We start from the raw sequence: 26,481 nt of genomic DNA on the forward strand, positions 1-26,481 counted from the left end.
CAGACGCTATTTTGGAGTGTATGCGTATGCAAATTTGTTGAATAGCAAAGAGTGTAGTTCAACAGAATTAAGAGTGCATTTGAACGGCTTATGTTTTTTGTGTGTATTTTTACATTTATGAGGAGTGTTAATTTTGGGTAACAATAGACAATTGTTTTACTGTGTAAGCTTTCAAAAGAAACCGCATTTCACTTTGTTTGTTTTGAAAGTTGTACAACAATGAAAGTGGTGTTGTTATTTTTAAGCTGTTTTAAGAAACAGTTTGCCAGATATGCAATCTCATTAAAAATAATATAATGGAGAATTTTAACTTCTACATGATTTGTTTTTATTCTGAACTATTCGTTGCTTCCTTAAATAATAAAGGTAGGCAACTAGCTATTGGGATTTAGAATCCCTCTATCAAGAATAAAAACCTACCATTATTATTTATCTAAGCTCATATTTAATATGCAAAGAGATATACAATTTCAATTTCTATAAATTATTCCAAGACTTAATTTTTTTTTTGAATAAAGAAAAAGTCTTTTGTTCTTTGGAAGTCTTGGTTCTCGGAAGCCAAGGAGATGTTTTTCATTATTTTCACAATGCAATATTGCAATGAATAGATACCGCACTACCGCAGAATTAATAATTTCTTGGTTTGTTTTGTCTTTTGTCTTTTTTCTTGAAGATTGAAAATATTAAGGACCTAAATTCTCTTTTTTGTTTACATAATAGGTAAAGCGCATCAGTTTAAAATATCGAATGAAATTAAAGGAATTAGGATTTTTGCATAAACAAAATGCAGCACAAATACTTTATTGATTTTTTTTAAATTAGTTAGTAAGTTGTCGACGAGATTAATTTTAAAAAATAAATTAAAAAAAAAAAAAAAAATTTATAGCATACCAAAAGATTGTTGTACTGATTTGGTACTTTTAGAACTTGTTTTCAAATAAAACAAAATACTTATTTGAAATGAACAGTTATACGGATATTCGAATCTAAAACCTTTTTAATATCACTTCAGCTAAATTTCTAACTCAAGTACTTTTTTGAATAAAGAAAATTCTATCTAAACGTTTATTCTGCCCCGCATCTTGAAGCCACCATTTTGAATAAAAGTATGATTAAGGTTGCTTAGAATTTTATAAACTTTTTAAAGAAAAATTTTAATTTAATTTATTCATTAATTTTATACAAAGTGTAAACTAAGTATAAAAAGTTGATTTTAAAAGTACGGAAACACATTTTGAAATGTTTTTAATTTCTAAATAAAGCATGCCGTTTGATTTCTTCGGCCATTCCATTTGCATTTTTAGGACATTTTCACGCTTACTATCCGGTTTATCTCGTTAAAGAAGCAATATTTTTTCTTGAAACTTGGAAGGTCTTAAAGGCTCATGATAAAGTTGAAGTTCTAGAAGTTTCAAGAAAAACTAATCACACCAAAAACATTACTGTTAAAAAAGAGCCAAGTTCTCCTATGTTGAAATTATGCTAGCACAAAAAGTACTGAAATGTAAAAGTGTACAAAGTTCTAAAGTATAAATAAAATTTTGGTTGTTAACTTGGCAATTTAACTTTAAATTACCGATTTTTAAAGCTATTTGAAAAATTGCCAAGTAAACAACCAAAATTTTATTTATACAAATTTAAAGCCAAGCTTTAGAACTTTGTACACTTTTACATTTCAGTACTTTTTGTGCTAGCATAATTTCAACATAGGAGAACTTGGCTCTTTTTTTAACAGTAATGTTTTTGTTGTGATTTCACTTCCTTTTGCAAGGTTTTGCTGTAGAAATTAAAATCTCTATAATTGATGAAAATTCAGATAAAATGGGCGGTTACCACGCCCCTTGTCTAAAATTCTCAAATTTCAAATTTTTTCTTTTGTAATAAATACCAGATCTACCATTTTACCAAGTTTCAAGATTCTACGATAATCAGAAGTGCTCTAAAATATTTGATGTAAATTAAGCGAAAATGGGCTGTTGCCACGCCCCCTGGTTGAAGTTCTCAGGTTTTAAATTTTTTCCTTAATATAAACTACCAGCTCTACCATTCTAACTAAATTTTAAGATTCTACGATAGTCAGAAGTGCTCTATAATAACTGATAAAAATTCAGCGAAAATGGGCGGTTACCACGCCCCCTGAATTGAAAATCTGAAATTTTCGATTTTTTCCTTTGTATACACCACAAGTCCTATCACCATGTAAAATTTCAAGTTTCTACGATAGCGGGAAGGTCTCCATAATTTTGATGATCTGTCAGTGAGTCAGTGAGTTAGTGAGTCAGTGAGTCAGTGAGTCAGTTACGGTTTTCGCGATTTTTGAAGTCCTATATCTCAGAAATTACTCATCGTAGGAAGCTGAAATTTTGTAAGGAATTTGGGTTCGGCCAGCTCAACAAATGTAGTGAGTTTGAATATTCTGGCGTCTTTGGTGTGGAAGTTAGAGGGGGGTCGAAAATGGCCTGAGTTGTTTCCTGCAAATAAGGGTGTAGTGCCAAAGTTGCTAGAGAACTTGGCTGGGCACTACCGTGCCCCTTGATTCAAAATAGCTAAATTATTAACAGACACAGACGATGGTAACGGAGAAGACTTTTACGCGTCTACTCGGTTACTGCTTTATTCGTGAATAATTTCTCTACGTTAAAAAAGTTTTTCTAGAACATCAACTTTATAATTAGTCCTTAAGACCACCAAGTTTCAAGAAAAAAATATTGCTTTTTCAACGAGATAAACTGGAAATAAGGTCAATATGTCTTTTCTGTTACTTTGAAATGGCCGTCTTATACAACAAAGTATTTTTGATTTTTTTTTTGTCGTTAAATTAAATAAAATAATTTTTTTTATATACAAATTTTCATAATTTATTCTAAAAAAATTATGCCGATTTAAAGAAATTATTTTTCCAAATATTTAAATAAAATTTCAAGTACATATCTCCACTTTGAAAATAAACGGTTTTTCAAAAAAAAAAAAAAAAATTTAAAAATATATATTTTTTAAAAACCCAAAATTGACTTTTTCAAAAACATATTTCTGTACAAAAATTAAATAAAAAAGAGTGTGTGTACACATGTACACGCGACTGAAGTTATACTTCTCATTCAGTATATGTAAATGAATTTCATTTGATATTTTTAATTTCTATTACGAAGTAATTAATCCACACTTAGATTTTTTACATTTTTATCAAGTGAACAATAAATTAATTCTTTCATCCTCCTTGAGTCCATGTAGTTTTCAATTTATTCTGTGAAATTTGCTCATGTTGTGCGGTTCAGAACGTACGGTATATGGTTAACGAAAGTAAATGAATTGCGCATAAAATGTGCGATATGGTAATTTTATGAGAATTGTGTGTGCTTCAGCACTAGTAGTAGCAATATGGAACTTGCAGGGTTGCTACAAAGCTCAAAAGTTAGCTGAGCTCAGTTCACAGCCCAGCTCAAATTTTGAGCTAGCTCACTTTTGAGCTATGTACCATAGGTCAGCTCATTTGAGCTGAGCTGAAAGTGAGCTGAGCTGATGGTTGAGCTGAGCTGTTGGGTGAGCTAAGGTAAAGTGAGCTGAGCTGTGATGGGTGAGAGGATACATTGATTTTTATTTGGAAAGTATAATGAAATTTGAAGATATTTTAAACTTTTATAAAATATAAATATATATTTCTATTTTGTTAGTAAAATATTTCTTTTTTTATCATAAAAAAAAATTCCGGTACAATCCGGTTTTTCGACTTTTTTCAAAATTCCGAGAAAATCGCGTTTGAAAGTTGGGGTAAATTTTTTTTTCGAAAAATCCCCGAATCTTTGAACGCTCCTAGAAGCTAAACCGCTTGAGAGCAATTTTTGGGAGTGATGCCAAATGATAGCTTGTATCATGGGCCTACGCTTTGCACATTGTCAGATTTTTAAAAAATCGCCTTCCATGTTAAACCGCCACATCATGCCTATTTTATCAGAATCGTGCCTAATTTTTTTTACTTTTAAGTTCTCCCGGTTTGAGAACGCGTGGACCTACAGGGATGGGAGTTGTACCCAAATGTAGGTTAGAGTCCCCGCTACCTTTTGGCATAAAAACATTTTTTTTTATTTTCTTCAAAATTCCGCGATATAGGCGTTCGAACGCTTTGATCTAGAGACAGGGGAGTGGTGCCATATGAAAGCTTATATTCTCAGCTAAACGATAGTGGTATAATCCGGTTTTTCGATTTTTTTCAAAAATCCGAGAAAATCGCGTTTGAAAGTTGGGGTAAAATTTTTTTTCGAAAAATCCCCGAATCTTTGAACGCTCCTAGAAGCTAAACCGCTTGAGAGCAATTTTTGGGAGTGATGCCAAATGATAGCTTGTATCATGGGCCTACGCTTTGCACATTGTCAGATTTTTAAAAAATCGCGTTCCATGTCAAACCGCCACATCATGCCTATTTTTTCAGAATCGTGCCTATTTTTTTTTTACTTTTAAGTTCTCCCGGTTTGAGAACGCGTGGACCTACAGGGATGAGAGTTGTACCCAAATGTAGGTTAGAGTTCCCGCTACCTTTTGGCATAAATTTTTTTTTTCATTTTCTTCAAAATTCCGAGATATAGGCGTTGGAAGTTGGGGGCGCTTACTTTCAGCTCAGCTCACTTTCAGCTCAGCTCAAATGAGCCGAGCTATGGTACCTAGCTTAAAACTGAGCTAGCTCAAATTTGAGCTGAGCTGTGAGCTGAGCTGAAATGTGAGCTTTTTGCAACCCTGGCAACTTGCTACATGGAAATTACCACATGCAACTTGTCACATGCAACTTCCCACATGCAACTTGCCACACGCAACTTGCCACATACAACTTGCCACATGCAACTTGCCACATGCAACTTGCCACATACAACTTGCCACATGCAACTTGCCACATACAACTTGCCACATGCAACTTGCCACATGAAACATGTAACTTGCAACGTGTTGTGTGTTTTATGTTTGCCGTACTGCGGCGTACTGCATTTTTAAATACTAAAGTACTGCCTACTCTAAAGGTGAAACGACAGCCCTGCTACCCAGGGTGATCGCGTCATAATCCCTTTGACATTCTTGTCAAAAAGTAAATTTTCATACTCACCCTCCCATAAGAAGTATAACTTCAAAAAGAATTATTATTGAAATGTAAATCGTTTTCAGAAATAAACAAAGTTATATTAACCCTTTTAAAAGCGATTTAAAATAAAATGTTACTCATACGCTACGGTGACCCACTTACACTAAAGGTTATGTAGTCTCGATGTTTTAATCTCTTTCTCTATTTTATATGTTAAGGGGTAATAACACCTTGTAAACCATGAAATCGAGCGTCATTTTCATCAGCGTATAAAACAAAGAAGAAATATTATTTACTTTTGGTGTTTGTTTAGTTTAATTAAGTATATTATTAGGTAACAAAATAGGCTTATGTTAAATTTTTTAATGATGTGAAATTTTTTAAATGGCGGTGTAGTTCAGGATGATAGTAAAACTAACTAACTCCTACAGTTTTTAACCGATTGGGCTGAAATTTTGTGTGGAGCTTAAAAATACTATTCTCTAGTGAAGTACGTAGGATTTTTAAAAATTTTAAAATTAAACGATTTTATGGTCTTTTTTTCAACGAATTTTGTTTTTGGAATGAAATAATTTTTTCAAACTGCCATTTCTTTAAAAATTAATATTTCAAAAAAATCCGTACTTCACTAGAGAATAGTATTTTTAAGATCCACACAAAATTTCAGCCCAATCGGTTAAAAACTGTAGGAGTTAGTTGGTCGCCCGATGGGAGCACAGGATTTTACTATCATCCTGAACTACACCGCCATTTAAAAAATTTCACATCATTAAAAAATTTAACATAAGCCTATTCTGTTACCTAATAATATACTTAATTAAACTAAACAAACACCTAAAGTAAATAATATTTCTTCTTTGTTTTATACGTTGATGAAAATGACGCTCGATTTCATGGTTTACAAGGTGTTATTACCCCTTAAAGGTAAATAAAAGCTCTACTAGTTTTGAAGAGCTCACAAATGTATGTTTTATTTTGCACTGCCAAATTATTCCTAGAGGTGTGTTAAATATATACAATCTAAAACGTAGTATGTAGTTTCTTTCTCTCTCAGAAATAATTTATTTTATTATTTTATTTCCCAAAAACTCATAAGCCATTATAAGAAAGTGCGAAGCTTTCACCTAAATTCTTATAGGTATAGAGAATATGTAATTTTTCGTTTATATACATTTTAATTAATATTTCAATATATTCATCAACTTGAAGAAGTTCTAAAATTTTATGAGAAATGTTCCTCCTCTTCTCACAGTCGTTTGTCATTTAAATCATTAAAAGTAATTAAATTTTACTTTCATCTTTTCCTTTCATTAAGTCAAGACTCTCGTTTTATATATACCTACTCAAAGGAGGTAGGTACCTCCTCACATATTCATAAATTTAAAATGTGTAAATTTTCATATATCCTTTCCATTTTATTTAGAGAAGAAATTAAACTTCAATGTGTAATGTAATTCATATGAGCTCAAAACTTTTTTTTTATTGACTTTTAGTCAGAGACTTATTTTGAGAAATCATGTGTGTAACTTTTTTTTAACTTTTTTATATTATAATGAAAAAACAATTTCATTTATTTGATATACTGCTTCAGGTTATTTTAAGGACATTTTATTCACAAGAAAAAAATTATAAATTTATGCATTCATGTTGTTTTTGAATAAAATTTGATGAAATCATTTTTGAATAAATTTACGTAAAGTAGGAAAGTTCCTAGGAATCTACTTTATCATTCCATCATTTGCAAGTAAATAAAAAAATGCATTTATTCTCGTGTGAGTTAAGAGAAAAAAAAAAAATATTGTCAGTGATTCAGATGAGCATATAATATGCATAAATTGGCAACAACAACACTATTTTATACAGAAAATTACATCAGGAACAGTAAATTGTAGTTTTCGAGGACTCCAAGAATCTTTTCTTATTGCACAATGCATTCCACTTCAATTAACATGTCAATAGCAGAGAATTTATGATTGATTTTTTTTTTTCATTTTTTTTTTTCAAACCTACGATAAGGCAGAGGAAGGATAAAAAGTTTTTTTTTTCCTGTCTACGTGAATGAAATAAATTTTTCAGTGAACAAACTTTTTAAGATTCGGGCAGATTGTTTGAAGAAATTGAGTGTAAAAAAGTTTTCTTTTGGAATTTTTTAAGTTCTTCTAGTTTATGAGAAGAAAAACTTAAAACACATTTTTTGAGGTAGTTTAACCGTAAAATTATGAGCAAAAAGTTATTGGTCTTTATTTTCAGGTAAAAAAGAAGTTTCAAGTGTGTAAATTATGACTTTGTATAAGTTTCTTTTATTTCAAGAGCAAGTTCCAGTTCGTTTATTTTTATTTGTGTTGAGGTAGTTTTCTTAAAGGGGGAAAAAAGAAGTACAATTTTAAAGGAAATAAATTAAAAAAGGCTTCGAAGTCACTCTTGGAAACCTATTTCAATGAAATTGTAAAAAGTCAAATAATCTTTTTCTTAGGTCAATAAAAAATTTAATTCATTTAAATTTTTAATGATTTGTTCGATCCAGAAACAAAACTAAACAAAAAAAAAAATATAAAAAAAGTAGGAAATAAAAAACAAGTTGATAATGTCAAAAGTTAATTTATTTTTCATCAAATAATAATGAAGAACTCCATTAAAATTGATTTTTGTGTGTCTTTCGTTGACATAAAAAATAAACTTTCATCAAAGTGCCGGTACATAATACACCATAAAACCATTAAAATTAATATTTTTCTTTATTGCAAATTGTTTTTAATTTAATTAAGAAAGTTCTTGATTTTATAGCAGATATGTCATTAATATGAAATTGTATTTGTTATTTGTATTGTAGTAAAATTTTAATAACATGATAAGAACAATTGATTTGTTTTGTTAAAAATTTTTTATTACTCTAAATGTCACGCGTAATAGGAATTAAGGCTTCTTATTTATGGGTTTTAGTTAAATTTTCATTAAAAGAGCAAATATTTTGTGCACTTAAATTTTTGATAGTGATAATGTCACAGATTTTAATGTTTAGCTATTAACCTTTATTAAAAGATTAAAAACCTAATAAATTATTAAAAAGCTTTTAAATTTCATGAGAGCAAATCGCATTAATATTGGAATTTTGAACTGTTAATCATTTTTAGTTTTTTGTTTTAGTCTTCTTTATCTTATGTAGTAATAAGAAATATTCTTAATTAAGAAACTTCCGTTTCCTTCTACGTACAACTGTGACATTTTAAGCGTATGTTTCATAAAATAATAAAATCTTATATTCACAAAACATTTTTTAAGTTGAGATAGTTCAGATCCGCAGTAACAATTTTACTTCCTTAAGGCTATCTAGAAGTTTTTAAGAAGAAGCCTTGTAAATATCAGTTAAAGAAAAGACCTTTATAAGACCTGTTTGTACCGTTCTAAAGAAGCCTTGTATTTTCAAGTGACAGAAGGCCTCTATAAGACCTGTTTCAAGAGGTTCTTGTAAGTATGCAATGTTTTCACCTGCAAGTATGCAAAGTTTTTATCCTGCAGATATGCAATGTTTGTAACGCATTAGAAAAAAACATTGCATTTCAATGTGAGGTTTTAATTAGCTCCCAATTTTCCACTCATCTTTAATATTCTAGCATGGTCTATTGGTAAGGTGCTATCTTGGTATGCAGAGATACGTGGGATCGATTCCTGGCCGGGCCATGTGATGAAAATAAAAAAAATGTGTTCTTTTTCAATTAAAATAATATTCTCATCATTTCAGAACAACAGAAAAAGCAGTGTAATATTCAAAAAAGGAAAAGAAACAAAATAGGAAAAAATTTAAATAAATAAAATAGTATTAGAAAATGCAAAACAGAAAAATCAAAAGAAAATAAAAAAAATCAAATAAAATTCAATAAATTCATTTTTTGTATGCATAAATTCGAAATTTTCTACAACACCTTCAACAACTTCTATAAGGCCTTATTATAACATCCTATGCAAGTAATCCGGTTTGTGCATTAGATAAACCCTCTGCAGGAAGACCTCCGTAAGGCCATTTTAAGCTGCTTGTCACAAGCTATTAGCTTGTGGATTATATGTGAAAGAAAGTCCTATGCAATTTCGGTAAAATGCGCCAAAATGATTTGTATAAGACCTGTTTTTCTTGTTATGAAAGCCAAAAAATAGCTTGCATTGACCCTTATGAAAGCTAAATTGTTATTTGGAAATGAAGCCAAGACTTTGAATCTGGAGACATTTTCTATAAATTCTTTACACAGTTTTTTGAAAATATAATACTTGATACTTTTTGGTAAGTTTTGAAATAAAATAGTATTATTTAACAGAGATATGCCGGAATAGCCAACAGTTTTTGCAAAAACAGCACCGGCATACGTTTTTTTTTAAACAATTCATCCATTAGTAAAGAATTTTTTTTAAATTTTCAAAATTTCAAGTTTTACAACTAATTTTTCGAAACCAACACTCATACTAAAATTTAACTTAAAACGCTATTTATTCGACAGAAAAAAAAACTTGTATTACTTTATATCTCAGTATTATGGTTCTTTTCTCAGATGAGCCAGTCTGTGACTGAATTAAAAAATGAATATAATTTTGAAGAGTACGAATCGTTTTCTTGGTTTCTGATTAATATCTCATAAACTATACAATCAATTTCGGAGAAATTTATTTTTGTCGAATCGTTTTATGAAAAAAACAAAAAAAAAATTTAATACTGCTTAAAAATTAACTTTAAATTACTTGTCAAGTGAGCTTTTCCTTAATGCACTCCAAATCCAGTCATGCGTTTTATTTTCTATGCTTTACTGATTTTATAAAATCATTTATCAATTCATCCTTGTGTATCCTTTGTAGTTTACAAACATAAACAGAAATTCAAAAAAAAAAAAAAAATTAAATTACCCTTCCTAAAAATATTTTTGTTATTTTCAAATGCATCTTTCATCAAAAAAGGATTTTCCTTTTATTTGAAAAACATCCATTTTAAAGGGCAAAACACGTCCCTTTATTATTTAGTTGACTGTTTTTTTACAAAGAAAAATAAAAAAAAAACAGACAAATTCGATGCAAAACAACATCCTGTTAAAAACTCTAAACCCAAAAAATAACCCTTTCATTGAAATGTCACTTAACAAAAGATGTTGATCCCAAACGAAAAAATTGAAATATGATGGTATTTTTCTAAATTTGTGTTTCAAACCATCAGAGACAAGCATAACTCTTTATATTGAACTGGAGAGCTTGTGTATTGGTTGTACGTGGTTGCTGAATAAAAGATTTTCTCTTTGAACTCGTTAAATAGCTTGAATTAATTATCAAATAAAAACTGTGGGGCATAGTACACAGCCTTGTGGTACTCCAACGAATATACGATTTTTATTTTCCTGCGACAAGTAATATAAAATAAAAGCAAATTTAAAAAGTTCATTTGAAAATTCATCTAAAATTAATATTTAAGAAATTTAAGATTCCTGAACTTGATTTTGACGAAGGATTCTGTAAATCCTTCAGAAGTAATTAAATTCTTCAAAATTCCTTATCTCCTTGGTGCCATATTTTTTTATTTCAGTTTTCATGTTAAAAAAAAGTCATAAATGACCTTAAGATTATAATCTTTTTTTTTTCATAAAGAAAAAATGTACTGTGGGTTTGGAAATGTCCAAAATTATTACCCAACTGAAGTGTGAGAGGACACAAAAACAGATAAATCCTTCGCCCAAGCAACCTCAAAATGTGACGATTTCTCTAGTATTTCATAAAAAATATGTTAAAACTCTGAAATAGAATTCTTTACTTTTTAACTGCTTGGTTGTTGGTGGGAAGCATGGTGATAATCATCTCTAACGAGGGTTTAGGCCATTCGTTCAAAGTATTCGTGGGATGATTTTTTTTTTTAGAGGCAATTTAACCTTTGCTCTTTGGGCCAAAAGCACTCCCTAGAGCCCATCTACCCCAAAATGACGGATAATACTCTCGTACAAAATCTAATTTTGTGTGAAATGTAGATTTAATTTTATTCGAAAGTTATGGTGATGGCTGATGCTGTGTTTGGTCCTTGAAATTGCTGTATCTCAACAAATAAATCAAATTCAAAGTCGTTGAATGTTAAAGATTTTTATTTGTATTTTATTTTTGCCGCCTTCTGTTTGGCACCTTTTTTTTCTTTTTTTTTCTTCTTGTGGAAACAAAAAGCAAAATAATGGTTTGATTTTTATAAATCAAAAGAATGGAAGAAAAAAAGAAGGAGAAAAATAAACTTTTTTTTTGACTATGTATATGCCTGATTTCAGAGATGTCACTTTTTGATTGACTTGACTCCTTTTCTTGTTTGTTGTTGTTCTTTTTTTGTATTCCTTCGTGACGCAAATTTTAAAAGAAAAGGAATCAAAATCGATTCAGCTACTGCTTCTCACTTTGACTTTTATATTTGTTTTCGGAATTGCACCCTTTTCAGGAGACAAAAAAAGAATTATTTGGGCTTTTTCCCTTTTTTAAAGTTTAAAACCTCTTAAAGATTTAATGGAAGGCAAAAAACTAACAAAAAAAAGGAGCAAAGTTATCATTAAAACACAAGGACCTTCTAAAGAATATAATAAATATTAATACATTTTGGATAAGATATAAAAATGGATACGAATATTAAGTTTTATTGGTTCTTTGGTCCTTAAATGATTGGAGATTACTGTCTAACATCTATGTGTTGTAGGTTTAATGGTCTAATCGAAAGGATATCAATACTTTTGTCAAGTGTTTACACATGTGTCATAGAAGAATGGGTTTGATGTTTGTTTGTTTGCATACAACTAGACAATAAATCAATGATATTGTGATTTTAATCTTCATTTTTGATTGACAAATTCATATAATTCTGGAATATGTTTATTATGCATAATGTTAATCAACTTTAAGAAAGGCTTTAAAAGTAATTAATTTATAACTTGGATTGGAGATTAAATTTAAAAAGAATATAAATATTTTTTCCCGAAAATTTGTATTTTCTATTCTATTACTCGCTTGTCAGTAAAGACTGCTAAATTGAGCCAGTGCGAAACACTGTTTAGAGTACACAAAAAAAGTGTTATTTTCAAGCTATTAAATTTTGTTTTTTAATAACAGAACAGAATGTGTCAAATGAAAGCGTCTAAATTTTAAGATATTGAAATACTTTAAGACATGGCATTTGAAAAACTGCCGATGTTACCGTATTGTTTTTTAAAATTAAAATTTAATTTTTTTTAACAAAACCATTTTTTTGCTTAAATTTCATAAAACAAATGATAGCAAAAGATTTTCTATGTAATTTAAGGAAAAAATATGTAAGGGACAATCTTCCATCGTTTAAGCGATAAATGCAATTTTCTCACAATCTGACTTAAAACACAAAAAAATATTTTGAAAACAACGGCAACACCTACAATATTTTAAAATACATTTTTAAAAAGCCAGAAGCTCATTCTTATCTCTTAAATTTAAATCCACTAAATATAATTAAGAGTTTTTGAAAAAATGGTCCTCAAACTCAGAATTTAAAAAAAAAATGTTGTTGAAAAAATTTAAAATTACTCTTTTCCAAACTGTTTCTAATAAAATATGAATTTATTTAAAAAGAAATTTAAGAAAAATTTTTGAAAAAAAATTTTTTTTGTTAACAAAAATCTTCAATTAAATTTAAAAAATCAAAATGGCAACACCGACAGTTTTTAATCTATAGACTTTAAAGTATTTTTAATTAACAACGTTTGAAAAAAAAGATCAATAATATTGCCAATTTTTGAGCTTTAGTTACTCCACTATTTATAGTGTAAGCCGATTTTGGTGATTTTTGTTTTATTGTAAAGCTGGTGGTTGCAGTGTAGTCACATTTCAATTTCATTGAACACCATAATTAGGATGCATTTTTGAAAATTATGTTTTATAACTTGCTTTTAAAATTAATTTTTGAATTTTTTAACAATATAGTAGAGAACTTTTCGAAAAGATATAACTTTTTAAAAATTGGTATATGACAGGTAGCAACCTTTATGATTCTAGCACATTTGATATTCAATGTAATGGATATATCTTAATTAAGGGCTAAAAGCGGTAGCGTTATTTTTTTCCAATCTGGTGCCAAACTCTGGTCTTAATTTTGTATTACCGGCATAGAACTGTGTCAAATAAATTTCAGAGCAAAAATACAAACAAAAATTAGAGGCTTTTGTTCAAATTGAAATAATAGGCTATTGATTATGTAGTTTAGAAAGGAACTAAGACGTTCACGGGTTTTTATTGCAGGAATCGTTGAATGGGTTATAAGAGAAGATAAAACCGCGGAGTGCTATTAAATGAGAGGGTGGAAACTGAAGATAGGGGTGCAAAAGCCCTCTTTTTGGTTTTTTCAATATATCTCGTAAACCAAGAAAAATTTTAATATATTGCTCATAAAACATTTTGTAGAGAATTAAATTTCCTATTGGAATAATGTTTTTTAAAAATTGAAAAAAAAAATGTTCCATACCAAAATAGTCGAAACAATCATAAAAAAAATATCAAAAAAATAAGTTTTTTGAGATTTTTTGCTTTTTTAGCTGTACATTTTTTGTGGGTTGAGATAGACATAAACATTGCTCCAAGGAAAAAAAGAAGATTAAATTTCCTTCAAAATGCTGCACTCACTAAATTTTTTTATTGAAAACTAACCGAAGTATGGCCATTTTAATCTATCTTTTTTTTCGCATTTCTAGTTTTACTCAAGTAAAACAGAATCATTTGAGGGGAAAGTACGATAACTTAAGCACCAAGACCTGATAATGAGATTTTGTAGAGGGGTTAAATACAATCATTGTTTACTATGGGAGGTGGGTCTATGTCCCCCCGTTTTGGCGGGAGGGGCAATTTTCTAAAAAAATACTTAAAATAAAAAAAATTTATTAAAAAACAACGGCAACACTTACAGTTTTGATTGAAACTCTTTTCAAAAGCTAGAATTATAAACTTATAATTTTTAAAAAACATTATTCCAATAGGAAATTTAATTCTCTACAAAATGTTTTATGAGCAATATATTAAAATTTTTCTTGGTTTACGAGGTATATTGAAAAAACCAAAAAGGGGGCTTTTGTACCCCTATCTTCAGTTTCCACCCTCTCATTTAATAGCACTCCGCGGTTTTATCTTCTCTTATAACCCATTCAACGATTCCTGCAATAAAAACCCGTGAACGTCTTAGTTCCTTATTGCCATGTTTTTTTCGACATAATCAATAGCCTTATAGGCTATATAACAAACAACAGTTCGAGAAAATGTGTTTATTTTTGTTTGATTTTTGCTTTGAAAAACCCTGTTTTGTTGAATTAAAATTGTAATATTTTTCGATCTAACTTCAACTTTGGAAACTTTTATACCTTTTTGAAAACTGCATTATCGGGACAAGTTTTCAAAATAATAAACCAGTGTCACACCATACCATACAAATTTTTTTCTGTGTGTTGCTCTGAAATAAATGTAAGAAATTGAGTTTTGAAAAAACTTGGAACTTTTAATTAATTTGCAGCAAAATGGCGTATGAATTAAGATTTTTTTTTTGATCAGTAAATAGTTTCTTGTTATTGGACACAGTTTAAGTGAAAGAATAATAAAAAACAAAAATCAATTGGGGGGGGGGGGGGGGTGGGGAGGAAGCAAAATACTGTTGCAAAGTAGGGATTTTTTGAAATTTCACAAAAAATGCACTTAATCGAAAACCGTAAGGATTTATGATAAACAACTTTCCAAATTCTAAGAGCCCTTAAGTTGACCTATCAGTATATTTCGTTTGATAAATTACTTTTGGGACACCCTGTATACCAAAATTAAACATCAGGGCCCAAAAAGGATGTTCAGATTTACGACTCCAAGTTAATCTACTCCTTCATTTCCAGTCTTCAAAGCAAACACATACTATACATGAAAAGCCTATACCTTTTTATGAGTGAATAAGCCTGATGATGATCCAAAATAAGGATTCTCATTATAATATCGTATAAATCTCCTCCTCAAAATCTTTTAAAACGGTTTCAGGGCAAAATTACATCGAATCCTCATTAAATCCGCCAAAAACACATCCACAAAAGGAGTAGGCTCTATTTGAATCTTTCAAAGCCAAACAAACAAAACATCATCACACACAAGAACTTTTTCAACAACATTGCCAAAAAAAAAATTCAACTTCAAATAAATATATGAATTTTGTTATGATGACGATGATGATGTTGATGATTGTCAGTGTTTGTGTGATTTATTATTGATTTTCAATTTTCACATTTTTGAGTATAATAAATCAAAATATAAATTCTCGATTGAAATTTTTTTTATCTTTATTTTCATTTTTCATATAGACAAACCATCAAAAAAAAAAAAAGAAGATAGAAAACATCCTTTTTCAGGATCATGAGTGCTAAGAGAGAATACTCGAATAATGTAAAAATCGAAAGTGGACGTTTTTTTTTTCATTTTTTTTATTCAACTTGTTTGTTAAATTTAAGGACGTAAAATGACTGTGCAAAATGGAAGGAGGAAAAATATATTTTGTAAGGAGAATCCAATTTTGTTTGATAAATGTTCCTTTTTTCTGTGAGCTTAGTTGAGCGTAAAAATTGTAAAAGTGCATTGTGCATGACCAATAAAGTTTCAAAATATAATATTTTCTCTTTTAAGAAAACAATTCTGTTTGAATTCGTTTCGATGGTCCTTTATTTTTTATTTTCCTAATTGGCTAAAGAGAAATTTAACAAAGGAAAAAAATAAAAGTAAAAATAATTAACTGTTACGGTGTTAACAAGAACAGCTGCAAGAATGATTTATCCAAGTTGTATAAGTTTTCCGGTCTTGAAATAGTTGTAGACTTTATTCATTGGGATACCCTTTCAATTGGACTTCGCACTATCTATGACCAGTAGAAAAGCAGGACTCAACCAGCGATACCACATTTGTCAAATTAGGATATAAACTTTAGAAATTATAATGGAAACGATGAACACCTTTCTTTAAAAAAGACTTTTGCGCATTTAAATGAATTTGATTAGGGTAAAAGCGGGTGAGATGGGATACCTTTTTTGTTTTTGGCATATTTTTCAAAGTAAACCGCATTTCATATTTCTAACAACGCAAAAATGTTCTATATTCAATATCCAAAGTATAATTATGTTTTAGAGAATTTTATATTTTAAGTTTATATTTTTAAATTAATAAAGCAAAAAAGCTTAAAAAAAACCATCTCCCCCTCTAGGGTGGGTGAGATGGCATACCTTGGTAGGTGAGATGGTGCATGAGTTTGTTTTAGGTTTCTATTGTAACATTTATTTCACAAATAGTTAACCGATATGCAGGAGTGAAGCACCAATGCATGCTATATAATAGATTGCAACTAGTCGTCTTTTTTATAAAAATGTTGGATTAAAAAGTTGGTTTTCCTTCAAATTTGAAGCTATTTAGTTTTTAATTGTTTTTTAAGTTAAAAGAATGTTTTATATGTCAACGAAGCAATAAATACAAATTATGTCAATGCAAACGTTTAAAAAGTTCACATACACAACCTCATTCTAAATTGTGTATTTTAATGAAAATTTGAATTTGGCTGAATTACGAGTACTTAAAAAAATATTTTGAGGGTAATATGGCACTTGCTAACACTATAATCAAGTAAAAAAATTTAGCACGGAATGCGCCATTTCACCCGCAAAAAACTGCGCCATTTCACCTTTTTTCCCATAGTTCCTATTCGTAAGCACACATAAAAAGCAGATAGAGCTACAGCTCAGATTTCACATACAATGCATAACTTATACTCTCTTGTATGTATTAGTGTATCAAGGGCATCTAAGATCCCAACGACTCACAAAATATCGGAACAAAAAAAAGAGCAAACAAAAAAATTCGAAAAAAATCATCACATGATTTGCTTTGAAATTTTTTTAAATTTTTTGTATCACAGTCAAAGAAACGAAAACTGGCTACTTCGATTTAAAATATTTAAAGAAAGCTAAAAATATTTTTCATACATTTTTAGAGCAATAAATGTACAAGATATTTAAAGTGCGCCATCCCTCCCGCCGTCCCATCTCACCCGCTTTTACCCTATACCCGAACTTTAACATGCAAGTGCAAACGAATATCTTATTTTGAGGTTAACATTCTGTAAACAAACCTTATCTTCCATTTAACCCTTTTCAATTTCAAAAACATCATAAACCCTCCTCTAAAGGACACATTGTAGGTACACAGTAAACATGTAAACGATATCAGCAATTTTCCAATTTTATTTTCAAAATCTCATTTTCAAAAGATTTAAAACCTTGGGTACCCACATTATTCCCTTTATGAATCCTAAAATGGGGGAAAAAATATGAAAAAAAAAAAAAAAAAATTGAAAATGCACAACAATGTTTTGATATCAAATAAAACCACAATTGAAGTGCAATTTGTAGAACCATTTTCATTTTTTACTTCACATTTTCCACTCCCATCACTATCATCATTGTTGTTGTTGTTTGAGTGAAAAATGGAAAAAAAAAAAATGAGAAAATGACAAAAATCTGCAATATGGCATCCCCCCAGAGGGGTTAAGTTTTTTTCTTCTTCCTTTTGGCTTGTATTTTTATGACACTTAAATCCAAGCAGCGTTTGTTGACGACAACGATGACACTTCTTCTCATAACTCTCTTTCTTTTTTTTCAAAAGGAACTATGTACAACAAAAACCACAAACAAAAAACTACTGAGTGAAGTACCTAAATAGTAGGTTTGGATGTTGTTTTTTTTTTTCTTTGGCTCTATTTTTATCTTATAACCATCATCAAGGCGTGTTGTCATCGTTCATTTCTTGAGTATCCTTTGAAAAAATGAAAAAAAAAAAAAAATTCTAAAAGTGATTTCCTTCTTCCATCACTAAGACAAACTCATAACAACCAAGCTTTTCCTTTGAAGGAAGTACAAGGATATTCCCTCTTAGGTGGTTGAAAATGTAGGCACTCTCTTTAACTCTCATCCATATAAAGCTGATGTTAGAAGGATGGAAATATAAAACTAATATTATCCTGAGGTGATTCTGTTTTTTCTTTGAATCAATTGCTGAAGTTCCCATCTGCTATCCATATTATGAAGCATCCACACAACATAAAACGGAAAAACTTGACATCCTTTTGCTTTTGCTCGAGAAGTGAAAGAAATTCGAAGAAAATTTCTTTAATTTGTCACCTTTGGTGTTTTTTTTTTTTTTTGTTTTTATTTTGGTACGTACCTATACCTGGAAAGTACTCGTTTTGGATGTATTTCTATTTTTTTTTTTTTTGTGTTGTGTCAATAAACACAATATCCACATCCAAATAGACAAATACAATATAAAAATAAAAGATTTTGATATTTGTTTCTATGAGTGCGATGTTGATTCTAACAATTTGTATAACAAATAAAATAGAAATTAACTGATTTAATTAATTTAAGAGGTTTTTGTTTGTTTTAAAAGGTTCCATCTGAATCAATGACAATAGCAAAATTATTAAAGATTCTTGGAAAATTAATTTTCTTGATAAAAATAAAAAAAAAAAATTCAGAAGAAACTTTCAAGTGCGTTTTAATAAAACTCGTGATCAAAATTCTGAAGAAATATTGAGATTAAAGTTAAAAATAATTTTTAATTCTTGTGGGCTTAAAACATTTATTTTTTTCTCTGAATTTGTCTAAGTCAACTAAATATATAAATTAAGAAAATTCTTGAAATAAAAACTTAATCAGCTTGGAGGTAATGAAAATCAAAAATTGAACGAAAATTTTCTTTTACTTCTCAATTGAATAAGCATTATTTACATTAAGGGGTAATAACACCTTGTAAACCACGGAATCGAGCGTCATTTTCATCAGCGTATAAAACAAAGAAGAAATATTATTTTCTTTTGGTGTTTGTTTAGTTTAATTAAGTATATTAATAGGTAACAGAATAGGCTAATGTTAAATTTTTTAATGATGTGAAATTTTTTAAATGGCGGTGTAGTTCAGGGGCATTTCCATGGTAACTCATGTTACATTCACAAAAATTTCCAACACATAAATAATTTTTTTTTTCAATTTTAATGTAAATTGATACGAAATTACTATCCATGAATGGAGCATAACTATTACTTTCATAATTAATTAAAAAAACTGTCTTTATTTTTAACATTTGCTTGGGAAAAATAAAAGTTTGATGGTAACTCACGTTACAAAAATCGAACACGAATTTTAAGAGTCCGACAGTATGAAGTTTTTATGTGAAATTAAGAATCTTAATTTGTTTTCAATGAAGATTCCATACATACAAAATTACAAGCTTTTAATATGAGTGACAAAACCAAACATTTTTTTCAATATTTCGAGGAAAAATTTTAAAATATTTAGGTAACTCACGTTACATTATTCTGGTAACTCATGTTACCTGCGATTTGTGGTTCCAAAAGTAAAGAAAAGATGCATTTTCACTCAAGTTTTTTTTTTAAACGAATAGTGTGTAACGAAGCTAGCTTAAATGTTAACTTATTTTAGCACTCACGAGGGGATATTGTCATCGTCACTATTAGACTCATCATATTTTCAGTTTGCTTGTTTTTCCGTCATTTTCATGTGAAATTCTTCTGTTGTTGGCAAGCTTATGCTATAAAAATGCTTTAAGATTATTAAACTCCCTGAATTTTATGTCTATCCATAAGGGAATACAACAAAGAATCTTTTCTTGCAACTTGAATAAAGAGTTGCCGTTTGTAAATAGTAATTTGCTAATAAAAAAAGTAAAAAAGACTGCATAATTTGTTCAAAATTCGTGTCCAATTTTTCATGGAATTACCCTCAGGATGATAGTAAAATCCTGTGCTCCCATCGGGCGACCAACTAACTACTACAGTTTTTAACTAATTGGGCTGAAATTTTATGTGGATCTTAAAAATACTATTCTCTAGTGAAGTAGATTTTTTTGAAATATTAAAATTTAACGATTTTATGGTCTTTTTTTCAATGAATTTTGTTTTTGGAATGAAATAATTTTTTCAAACTTATGCCATTTCTTTTAAAATTAATTTTTCAAAAAAAACCTACGTACTTCACTAGAGAATAGTATTTTTAAGATCTACATAAAATTTCAGCCCAATCGGTTAAAAACTGTAGTAGTTAGTTGGTCGCCCGATGGGAGCACAGGATTTTACATCCTTTACATCCTGAACTACACCGCCATTTAAAAAATTTCACATCGTTAAAAAATTTAACATTAGCCTATTCTGTTACCTATATTAATATACTTAATTAAACTAAACAAACACCAAAAGAAAATAATATTTCTTCTTTGTTTTATACGCTGATGAATATGACGCTCGATTTCATGGTTTACAAGGTGTTATTACCCCTTAAAATCTGCGTAAGTATTTATTTTTTAGAAAAACAATTATGTACATTTTTTGTCAGTAACAGGAGAAGACAACATCTAGTCCTGTTACTCAAATTGCGCACCCGCCTTGACTACTTGATACACAACTAGCGCAATATCATTTACTGAAGAGAAAATGTGTTTGCAAATCAGTTTAAACATCTAAAATCATAAAAAGAGTAAAAATGGTAAAAAAAATGTCAAACAAATTTTTTGTTTTTTTACCTCCTGTTTTTGACAGAACCTCTGAATGTTAAATATGTTAAGTACAAAGATATGTAGATTATATTAATAACAATAACAGTTTTCAAAACATGCATTACATTATTCATTAATTTGTATACGATTTTTAAGTAAAATAGTTCAATATTTTAGTTAATATCTGAGGCATAAATTTTGGCTCCTTTGATATTTGGGGGCCCCTTTTTGCTTCGTAACTTTTATAAGTAACGAAGGGGGCCCGTGGCATCGCCCCGCTTTCCCCAATGGTGTGTACGCCCCTGGTTAGTAATAATTTTGTCCGAATAAAATTCTGGGGTATGTAGAGATTTTTTGAGATTTTTGGAAATTTTGGAGATACATATTACAAAAAAAAATTTTTTTTTTGGGATTTTGTCCTTTGAACCGCTTTCCCCCTGGAGATTTATTTTTTAACTACATATTCGTGAGGATTTCATCCAAATGAGATTTTTTTTTTTCTGGACCTAGAGTATGTCTCCCATATATTATAAAGGAGATAATGACGTTATATATTTCTAACATGCCAAACAACTGAAGATATAACGGGCAGTAAAAAAGATATCGGGAATATTACCTACACATGTTTGAATTAAAGAAAAACAGTTGTTATAGAAACCGTTACTAAATATATTCAAACAATTTTCTTGTATAAAAGAAAAAGGTCCGAAGTAGTAAAAAAAAACGATTCTTCGTATTCGAGTTCATCACACAAAAAAACTTTCAGTAAAGTGTAGTTTAGTCTCGGCAGCAAAAAAAGTTTAATTTTGCTAATCAGTGTAAGTGAGTTGTTTTAATTTGCAAATATCTAACCACTTACTACTTAAATAAATAATTCATTTTATTTATGGTTTTGATGACAAATTGAACGTTTATAATTAAGTTCTTAGACGTTTTACACGAATTTACTGTCTCTTCGAAAAAAACACCCTTTCACCAAAAATTTTTTTATGAAAACTCTTTATTCTTGCTTTCTATCCCAAATTCAATGTTTTTACCAAATTTCATTAGGGTGACCCATCATTTTTGTTTTCACTCAAAAAAACACCCTGTTAACCATGATATTTTTATAGACACTTTAGATTCTTGTTTCTTATCTTAAAAGTAACATAATTGCTAAATTTCAATAGGGTACCACTAATATTACTCTAGTATTACACACTTTTTCGAATATACCCATATTTTCTTAACTTCTAAACAAAACACCCTTTCACATAAAAAAACTTTATAGACTCACATTATCTTAACTACCATTGGAAAGAGAACATATTTAATGAATTTCGTATGGGTACCATTTATACCATTGATTTTATCGGACTTATCGGGGATTTTTCCCTATTTCCCAAAAAAAAGTTTCTGTTATAAATGAAACATTTTTACCAAGTTTCATTGGTGTAAAAATGTTTTCCTAGTTTTTGTGGTATTAATTCCGAATTTCATGATTTCTTAAAAAAAAAAAAACACCCTTTTACTCAAAATAATTTTGTACACTTTATAGATTCTTAATTCTTATACCAACCAAAACATTTACGCCAAGTTTTAAAAATTAATAAAATTTAAGTCAGCTGTTATGATAGCTTCCTCCACACAACTTAACTCAGCAAAAAAACACCCTTTCACCAAAAATTATTTTAAGAACTTTATGATTCCTTTGTCCCTGCTTTATCTAAAACTTTCATCCCGAATTTCATCATGTTTTTCATGTTTTTCCCATGGGTTTCGGTTATATTTTACCTGTTGAAGTCAAAAAACAAGCACCCTTGTTTTCAATCGGCTATAACTTTTCTTAGAGCAATCGTATTGACTTTATTTGTATTTCATTAGATTCAGCATCAAAAAATACATTGAAAACATGTGTCATATGATGATATTCGACAAACAATTTTTTTCAGTATACTTTTGACCTTCACCCCCTCCCTCTTGTCTGCGGAAAAACACCCTTCCACCCAACTTTTTTTTATAGACTTTTTTTTTGTACTTGATTCTTATCCCAAAAGCAAACTTATTGCCAAGTTTCATGAGTGTAACAATTTTTTTTACTTTTAAATGCCTATTTTACCTGTACTAAAATGTTTTAGGAAATAAAACAATCTTTTTGTTATTTTGTCGATTTAACACAAATTATAAATTGAAAATGGTGAAAGTGGGAATAAATAAACTAAAAAAAGATAATTGTAACCCACACAACAAACAGCTTGGGTTAATTGATTATGCTTACATCTTTGATAAACAACTCTATACTTGTCAGACTTCAATTCTAATCTCGGAATAAGATCCACAAAAGTCCTTAAGCTCAAAATGGATTTCCCTTTTTCAAATTTAAATTTGTACTCAAAATTTCATTTATAATAAAAATAGATAGAATAAAAAAATGAAAAAAAAAAAAAATAAAGCATTACAAATTATTTTGAACCTGAAGTTTGTTTTTGAAAGATAGGGACACAAAATATATCCGCAAGTCACATTTAAAACTCTAAATGGGGTGGAAAATCAACTTGAAGAAAAAATTAAACTTCATTTTTGGTATGAAAAAAATTTAATAGGAAAAAAGTTCACAAAGGGCAATATAATACTATACCACATGAATAAAAAAATAAAAAAGAGTGAATATACAAGGACCCCAAGCTATGCCAACACAATGGCATGGTGTATCCTTGATATATTTTCTAAGTCGTTTAATAATTCTGCCGAAAAAAAAGTGCGCTCCTTAACTCTTGTCAACGTTAGTTCGCAGTTTTGTACCACAATTATGTGCTATATCCTCTTTCTCTCTCTCTAACCGGAAGTCATCAGTATACGGAATAAAAATTTGAAGATGTAAGGATGATGGAGTGAAAAAGTTTTTTCAACATAAAAGTTGGATTAAGAAAAAAATAATTCTCTCATATATAAATAAATTATCGTTAACTGCTTTTTTGAGATTAAAATATATTTTTATTCCAACGTTTGAATTTATATAAATTGTTTTTGTTGTTTTATTTCGGTGTATTAAATCATTAAAAATAAGTTAAATAACACAGAACGAAGTTAAAATTGTTGACGCGTTATTTAATCCAATAAAATTATGCAAATACGTGGCGATGTTTTAATTCCTTAATGTCTTTTCGATGATTTTTTGATGTTTTTAATGATCCACATGGGGAAATATAAATTGAGCTATTAACGAGGGGTTTTTAATGTATTAACAAAGTTATCCCTATGAACTTTTTGTTTTGTTGATAGGTTTAAAAGATTAAGGAAGGATATGTGTGACGCCAGTCGAACATGGCGGCTCCAGAGTTTCTAGTCGATAAGGCACGTAAAGTCAGAATGGATATTTTTTTCTTTGTGGAATTAACATGTTTTGCCTACTCGTAAAATCGAAAAGTTAGTATTTATGAGTTTTTTCTTTTTTTGTTTTGTGTCAACTTGGGATTTAAAGGACATTTTTAATGATATTTCGATGATCTGCAATGTACAAACAGTCTAGCACATTATTGAAAGTTTTATGACTTTATGGCTGTCAAGTGGTTTCAAATTGAAAAGCAAAAGTGTTTAGTTTTATGGCTTTTGCGGTAACAGGGTGCCCTTAAGCCATTGTTTGAAAAAAAAAAAATTAAAAAAATTACTAAAATTTCAGATTTATTAAGCTTTTCCACTCCACTCCAATTGTAAATTTAGGGGTTTAAAAATATTTTTTTGGCCGTGAAGTCACATTAATCATTTGATTTTATTTACTTGTAATGGGCACGTTGCAGAAATATTAATGACTAGATATTTAGACAACGTCATTTTCTGAACGGAAATTTGAGTAAATTGACTAAATTTGTTTCGATACGCCATTATTTTCAAATTTCAAAATTTACTTGCGAAATTTACAGATCCTGTTGGGCAGAAACCAAATTTCACTTTACTTTAATAAATAAATATAATTAATTATAACCGATAATGCACTTTTTGCTCGTTTTTCATTCAAATAGATAAATAATTCTGTTGTAATTAAAAACAATCATCTGTCATGTTGACAAAAAAAAAAACTTTCCTAAATATTTAGGGAAAATTTTCTTGCCTAACTTTCCAGTCAGCTTTCCAATAAAATTACATAAATTGGAAGGATTTTTTTTGACAGTTGACCAATCAGAGGCCGAGAAATTACCTAAATATTTAGTCCCTAACGTTTCTGAACCTGCCCAATGTTGAAAAAAAAATTTCGAAAAAAAAAAAAACAAAAAATCCTTCGACTCATGTAACTTCAATTCAAATCTGGCAAATAGAGACGATTTTTGATTAAATTTATTTTGATGAGAAAATTTATTTTGAGTATTTAACAACTACTAATATACATAGTTGTCGAATTAAATGTATAAATGTATAAACAAAACAATCTTATGTATATGTATAAAAACAAAAAATCACGTATACGCCGTAGTGAACATTAAAATATTCAAATTGTTAAAAGCTGCTGTATGGAAAATTTCAAAGATTTTCTGTAGAAAATTTAATCACAAATTTCGTTTTTATTCCTGCTGAATTTGCTTTTTTTTTTTCGGTGAAGTTTTTAGTTCACAAACATAACGGTATTATTAATTACACTGGTCTGCAAAATTTAACTTTTTTTTTTCTCCTTCAAATAATTTTTGATATTATGAAAGATTAGACTTTCCTTAATCTAAATCTGGTTTCAGAAAAATTCTATCAGGTACCATTTTTGTAAAAATGATTTTTGTAAAATGTTAGGAGTTTCTAAAAAATCACCCTTTTAGATTCATTTGATCTTGTATAAAATTAAAACCATTTGGTTTTGAGGATTGGACTTATTCCTCATAATATGTCATATCGATTGACACCAAATATGTCCTTCTACATTAATTTTTACTCATATTTTAAAATATTGATTGACAAAAAAAGCAGAAATATTGAAATCCTTCACTTTTTAGTAAATCCTTCATGAACAAAAACACCTTAATTAAGGAAATTAGAGAATATCAACGCCCATTATTATAATAAAATAAATTAAACAAAATTTTTACGTGTTTTGTAATTTTATATACTACTTTTCTATTTAGAAATATCTTATTTGTAATAAACCTATCGATAAACTGCCCTGTAAAGCTTCAGATTTATTTCTCCTAAAAACAAAAGTATACTTTTCTTGTAGTTTTTGATGTGCTGAGTTAGAATCCAGAGTCAAAAAAATTCTAGCACGTCAGAATTTTGAGATATTTGCATTAATGTATCACAAAATCAAGTTTTTTTTTAGAAAATCTCAAAAAAAAACTACTATATCTCAAAAACCAGAGCTGACAGAAATTTTTTGAGTTCGGATTCAAAATCAACACACTAAAGTCCATTAGAAAAGTATACTTTTGTTCTAGGGAGAAAGATATATTAATTTTTAGAGATCAGTTTCTTTATGGTAAGATATGCCAAACCCACTAAACTTACTTAAATTAAGATTTCTCGGAGAAGAAAAGAGATATTGAGAAGATTGAAACTGAATTTGAAAGAAAAAAATAAGTTATTTTATAAACCGTAACAATTTTAATTGAAAAAGATAACATTATGCCAAAATATTTCTTCGAAAACAGCAAAAAATGGGTTTTTGAGATTTTCTAACGGGAATATCTAAAAAACGTGACGTGCTAGGTCAATTCTGACTTCTGATTCGGAATCAGCATACGAAAATCCTTTCGAAAAGTAAAGTTTTATTTAAAGGAGGATTTCCTTGCAGACCAGTGTTATTATATGGAAACCATTACAAAAACAGCTCTGACGATTTCAAAAAAAAAAAAATCACTGCAATACATGCAATA

The 26,481-nt window shown here is 29.1% G+C and overlaps 1 protein-coding gene across 3 annotated transcripts in view; it reads right to left on the reverse strand.

Annotated features, from left to right (window-relative positions):
* Positions 1–26,481, reverse strand: part of LOC129921532 (thiamine transporter 1-like) — a 123,865-nt gene that overhangs the window by 67,914 nt on the left and 29,470 nt on the right. The window contains exon 1 of one of the 3 annotated variants that reach the window (XM_056003407.1): positions 18,311–18,402. The exons of the other annotated variants lie outside the window; for them this stretch is intronic. The gene's annotated coding sequence lies outside the window, so the exon portion shown is untranslated. Of the gene's footprint in view, positions 1–18,310; positions 18,403–26,481 lie in introns of those variants that run through there. 3 annotated transcript variants of the gene reach the window in all.

Source organism: Episyrphus balteatus, chromosome 1 (assembly GCF_945859705.1).
Source record: "Episyrphus balteatus chromosome 1, idEpiBalt1.1, whole genome shotgun sequence".
Taxonomy (NCBI): Eukaryota; Metazoa; Arthropoda; class Insecta; order Diptera; family Syrphidae; genus Episyrphus; species Episyrphus balteatus.